This window comes from Tupaia chinensis, unplaced genomic scaffold (genome assembly GCF_000334495.1).
Source record: "Tupaia chinensis unplaced genomic scaffold, TupChi_1.0 Scaffold000355_1, whole genome shotgun sequence".
Classification (NCBI taxonomy): Eukaryota; Metazoa; Chordata; class Mammalia; order Scandentia; family Tupaiidae; genus Tupaia; species Tupaia belangeri.
In genome coordinates, this window is record NW_006159850.1 from 8528666 (window position 1) to 8534665 (window position 6000).

The following is a 6000-nucleotide window of genomic DNA, read 5'->3' on the forward strand; positions in this document are numbered from 1 at the left end:
GGAACCTGGTATTTTCTAAATGTTACTCCTTGGAACCCTTACAACGAGGCTGGAAGACGGGACTTTTCAACCCCTTTTCACAGATGAGAAAAGCAAGGCCCAGAAAACTCCTGGACCCTGATTCCAAGTATATGTCTGAATACACAATAGAATGAAATATTTTTTGACAGCTCACAGAATGAATTTTTTATGTCACAGGCTCACAAAATGTCGGGTTTGGACAGCATTTCAGAGCATTTTGTTTTTTTAAATTCTTGGCCAGTGTTTGATCTGTAACACCCTTGACATGTCCAGCCTCAATGGGGCTCTCTCTTCTACTAGGGAGTTCATGGCCTTTTTGATGAAGCCAATTTGAAGTTCAGATCTTTGACTGTTCAAAAATGCTTCCAGCCTCAAGACTTCCACTTGGCCAAAACAGAAAATTCTGTCTTTTTAGGAAAGATATGGATTAAATGTTTAAACAAAATTGGTGAGCATAGCAGAAAGAGATGTACTAACAGCAAAGCTTGTGATTTGGCGATAATGCCAATCCTGCCAATGAAAGAAGAGCCAGAATACCTCCATAAATGTCATAATCTAAATTTTTAAGAAGCTGGGGACTACACTCATCTCCTGATGCTTCTACAGTCTCTCCTATTCTTAGGAGCAGAATGATAACCTTAAATGAGTCGACTATTCTCCCAAAGGTCTTCCAATGAAACCCCTCTAGACTTAATACCATTGAAGTGCTGCTCTGCACCTTGACAGGCTTTTGTGCATGGACTGGTGGTGAAGGATCGTGGAGTTGATGTTTTCAGAGCTGATGATGACCACCCCGCTAGCTTCCTGACTCCACTTGCAAATCATGCTCTGCTTTACATTGCTTCTCCAGGTGGGCACCTCCTTGACAGACATCCATTAGCCTGCACTTATCCCATGTCTCAGTTACTGCAGCCCCTGACACATACCTGGCAGAGCCTTGACTAATTAATTCTTCCAGTTGTCCATCCATCCAATCGATCTTTACTGAGCTCCTACTATGCACAACGCTGTGAGGACGATGAGAACAAAGCAGCCCCAGCTTTCTCAACACTCACAGTTCAGTGGAGAGAAAAAGACAATATTTAAATGGCCAGCAGTCAAATGCAAATGTCAAATCTCAATGATTATGCATGATTAGATTTTCCCTGTCACCATTTTCCCTTTCCTCTGGCTCCTGAGAATGGGAGACAGGGAAGCACACATTACTCTCAATCAGTTGCTAATACCATTGACATTTAATTGCCTTCCCTATTAATTTCCTTCAAGCACCTATCATGGCCTGAGGTGACTATGTGTGGACCTGTTGACCATTTCATGACCTGCCTTTGCTCCACTAGAATAAATGCTCTGGAAGAGGAGAAAATTTCTCAGGCTGCACACTCCTGAACTTTATTACCTACCAGAGTCCACAGAACCAGGTAGGACCACCGAGATATTTGTTGAACCACAGAATGACTTTTTCCTCAAGTTTGATTGGGGCAGGATTGCTGGAAGAACCCTGACACCAAGGCAAGCAGGAGTGACAGCAGGTGGTTTTGCCCAACTACACCCATTAGAAATTTCCTTCTGTTGTTTCATGTTATTATCATTGAGAAAGCTCTAGTTTACTTCTTGAAAATCATTTGGGAATTTGGAAAGAAGAGTCTTTGATTAACAATTAAATCCAAGTCCAAGGATAATGTCTTGATTTTGCAGAAATCTCTCTTTCCCGAAGTAGGTGCTCAGCCTAAAACCCACATACTTAGTAGTTGGCTATGGAAGCACATGAAGAATCTCTCACCTTAATGAAGGAAGGAAGAAATAATAATAATAAAAAATAATCCCCAGGAGGCTTCATAGGAACAACAACCAAAAAAAAAAAAAAAATGAGATGCTGGCATTATCCAGAGCTAATAATATTTTCCTTTTTAAAAATAATCATTATGTTTGTGCTTGCAGCATGCTTTGTAATCACTTCTGGCCATTGTTCTCTACATCAGCATAGCATTTTATCCATTTTGAAGAAGATGCTGTTGCGGTCAAGAGTAGGTGAGGGCCTCCTTAAGAAAACACGAACGGCTCAGACCCTAGAATATGTCAACCTCCACAGGCCTCTCCAGTGCCCTTGTGACATTTCCCACCTGACCTGGTGCACAGGGAAAAATCCACATTCTAAATGTTCCCCCCCCCCAAAAAAAAAAGAAAGAAACAGCTTCTCCAGGAGCTCGCTGCCAGGGCCAGGAGGAAGAGGGCTGTGCTCCGAGTACCAACATCCACCCTGTCTCTGCAATGTGGCACTGGCAATTAGGGATGTCGTCCCTCATCCCCAAACTGCAGACAAGGAGGGGGCAGTCGGATGTCACTGGAGGAGACAGAAGATGGATAGTCCTGGGAGGTTCCTCTGTCCTATCGATGCAGACACACCCGTCTCTCTGTCTCATTGCTTACATCATCTTCAATTTGGCCAGATGGACATCATAGGGGGATTTTGTCTGGAATAGGAATCTTAAAACACCAGCAAAAAGAGCTGGCTCTTGGGGAAAATGAAGACGGGGCCATTAGAAGTTAGGAGCTGGGGCCATTAGGAAGTAGCTGGGGCTGGGTTTATGCACAGGGGGATTTCTGCTCGATAATGGGAAATGTGAACACAGGTTAGCGCTGTGATTACAGCATCCTGGAGGGGGTCCCTGAGAGGCCAGGAATAGATTAACATTCACTTAAGGAAAGCTTGGGGGAAGGGACATAGGGTTGACCTTGTGGACTATAGGGAAGGAACCCATGTGGGAAGAAATTCTCTACTCCAAGGTGCTGGTAGCAAGTGCTGTTTTGGAGTTTCCAACAGAAAGTGGCACGAACATATCATCAGCCTGGGAGAACTGCACCAGGTTGGGGTCAATTAAACAAAAGCCCAGAACAGAATTCTCTAGAGATAATAATGAAGGATTTGCTACACCCTGGTGTGGCAAGATGGCCAGATCTTCACTCTTTTTCTGGGAGATAATTTAACAACATCCATCAAGAGCCTCAGAAAACAGAATCAAAAACACATAAATGTCGGACTGGCAGGTAGCATGGGAGTTAAAGTGCCATACTCCCACAGGTCTGATTGCAGTTCAGGTCCTGGACCTGGTAGCTTGCTTTCTCACTTTTGCTCTCTCTCTTTCTGGTCAAATTAAACAATAATAATAATAATAAATAAAAATTAAATTAAAAAATAAAAACCACACAAATGTATTTGGAGAAAACATCTAGGTATATGTACCAAGATTCATACATAAGAAAATGCAGCTGTGTGATATTTATGCTGGTGAAAAAAAAAAAAAAAAAAAAAAACGGGAAAGAACCTAAACATCCAGCTACAGAGGAAATGGCTAAATCAATTGCAGTCCATTCCTACAATGGTACTTAGCAAACCTTTAAATATAAAATCATGTTTTTAAAACAAAGTTAATGACATGGGAGAATGATTATGGCATGCTAAGTAAAAAATGCAGGTTACATTATGAAAGCAGATAGAATGTGATCCCAAGTCAATATAGAAAAGAAGCCCAAAGGAAATAGGCCAAATTGCTAATACTGGTTATCTCTCTGCAGTAAGATTGTGAGTGGTATTTTATATTTTTAATAGAGTTTAATGTTCTTCAAGGTATCTGTATGTAATATGTATTTTATATACACATATACTCAAAGGGTCTTCAAAAACTTTATGGAAAGTGTATAGTCTATACGCTGCCAAAGCAAGCACCACAGAAAATGTTTATTATAAAAAACTGTCCATATAGTTCAAAAATGTTTTGCATTAAAATAAACTCTAATATTAATTTCATTTCTTAGGAGCTTTTTAAAGTTCTCAAAAAAGACTTCAGAATGCGCAACAAACAGACACTACACTAGCTGCTCTCCTCTCCCTATTTTCCTTGCCCTGCTTTTTCTTCCCTACCCCAGTACTCACTGTGTGACATACTATGGATTTAGTAGTTTATCTGCTGTGCATCCCTGTTAGCTCTTTTTATCATCATCAACATTAAATACCATTAATATATAAAACAGAAAGCCCATAACTGCAGAGAGAACTAAGCTCTCTCCCTGTTTCTCATGGACATAACACTGTCAAGACTGGGGATAGGCTGGATCCACCTTATCCTCTGTTACAGCAGCTGGTCAACAGCAGCCATGAACTGAGTTCCAGTTGGGGAAACGAGTGGGAGTCTGTGCCAGCACACAAAAGCAACCAGCAGGGCCTCAGCGTGGAGGCTCTGCACCCTGGAATTCCACTAGGAAAAGTCCAAGTCCTCTGGGAGCCAGACCACAGCGTACTGAAGACTGGTTTTGACTATGCGAATCTAGTCAATTCATTCATAATGTCTAAGCTTTCCTCTGAGTAAACTTTGCCATAATCACAGTAGATGCTTAATACATTTCACCTAAAACAGGATTAGAAGTTAGATGGCATACTAAAAATGGTCAAATATATGTGATTTATAATCCTGATTCTAATACTTCTTAACCAGGTGACCTCATTCAAGGTATCTCAGCCTTCCTAATCCTCAGTTCCTTCGCCTCTAAAATATTACTAATCTTTGAATGTTATTTTAACTATGAAATGAAACTCTATAAAAGTTCTCACATTGTTCTGGGCATTTGGCCTGCCCTAAGTTAACACCGGCCATCATTCTGAAAGAACGATTTTCTAAGGACAAATGCAGTCGTAGTTTCATATAACAATGTTTGGTTTCCACATTGGTTTGATTTTGATTTAATGATGTCACAGAGCTTTGTGACCCTAAAGCCATAAGGAGACTTTGAGCTGTGAATATTTCTATCCCAATGTGATCTGCAGACCACTGACATCAACCCACCTGCAGGGCTCATTGAAACTGGGTGTAGACTAGCAATGAGAATTCTCTGGGCAGACTGAACTTCTATGTCCCAATGTCTAGGAATGAAGCCTGAGAATCTAGTTTTGGAGGTCATCAGGTGATTCTTATTCACACTCAAATTTGAGATCCACTGAAACTAATGTTTCAAAGAACAGCAGAGGTTCCCATGATTATTTTTAGGTCAAGACACAAAATGTACATCCTTTCTCATGCTCCAACCTACACTAGGGTCATATCTGGGAGAGTGGCCTTGCAGATAGTATTCAAACATTTGTCATGTGGTATTTGAGCTCCCTTCAAATAAAATTTCGAAATGCCTCACCTGGTCTTGGGGTGCTGTGGTTAACCACCCAGTGGTCCTGAAAAGCTATTGATCAACACCTCTGTGTTGATCCTTACCTTTTAAAATTTGATTCTAATGAAAATTGAAAGAAAAGAAAGAAAAGCTCTGTCCCAATTTTTGTATCTCCTCACAAATGAATTTCTTTCCTTATTTCACCATATTCCTCCCTTCCAGGCCCTGAATATTTAAGTTTCACATATTCATAATCATTACATTGATCTGTTTCTGAGATATGGTTCTTTTAATTTCATGATCAATTTCTTTCCCTTTTCTGCTGTTCCTCCACACTGTTGAATTTCTTTGTAATAATTAATTCTTAACCTTTATGTGAGCCTTTGCAGCTCTCAAACCATTTTCACGCCTGTTATCTTATTAACAGAACCAGATTTATTTATTTAGATATTAGCTTTTTTCTTTTTATTAAAAGTAGAGGCTCATTTAGCAAAATGCTCAGAAGCATGAGCTCAAGAAACAGAGAGATCCAAGTTCATATTCTTGCTACTGAATAACTGAGTGAATTCAGGCAGATGGTGTAGCCTCACAGAGTCTATTTTTCTTATCCATACCAAGTAGACGGATAACCACAGAACCCACCTGTAGTTAGCTATGAGAAAAAATGATTTAATCACTTATAAGAGGCTTAGCCTGGTGCCCAGAATAGAGTAAGTCTTCCATTAAGGTTAATTATTATTTTCATTATCATTGTTATTAAATATATTAGATAAAAACTTTTAATGACTGGGAAGAAAGAGGTGACCAATTCCATTTTATCTTAGC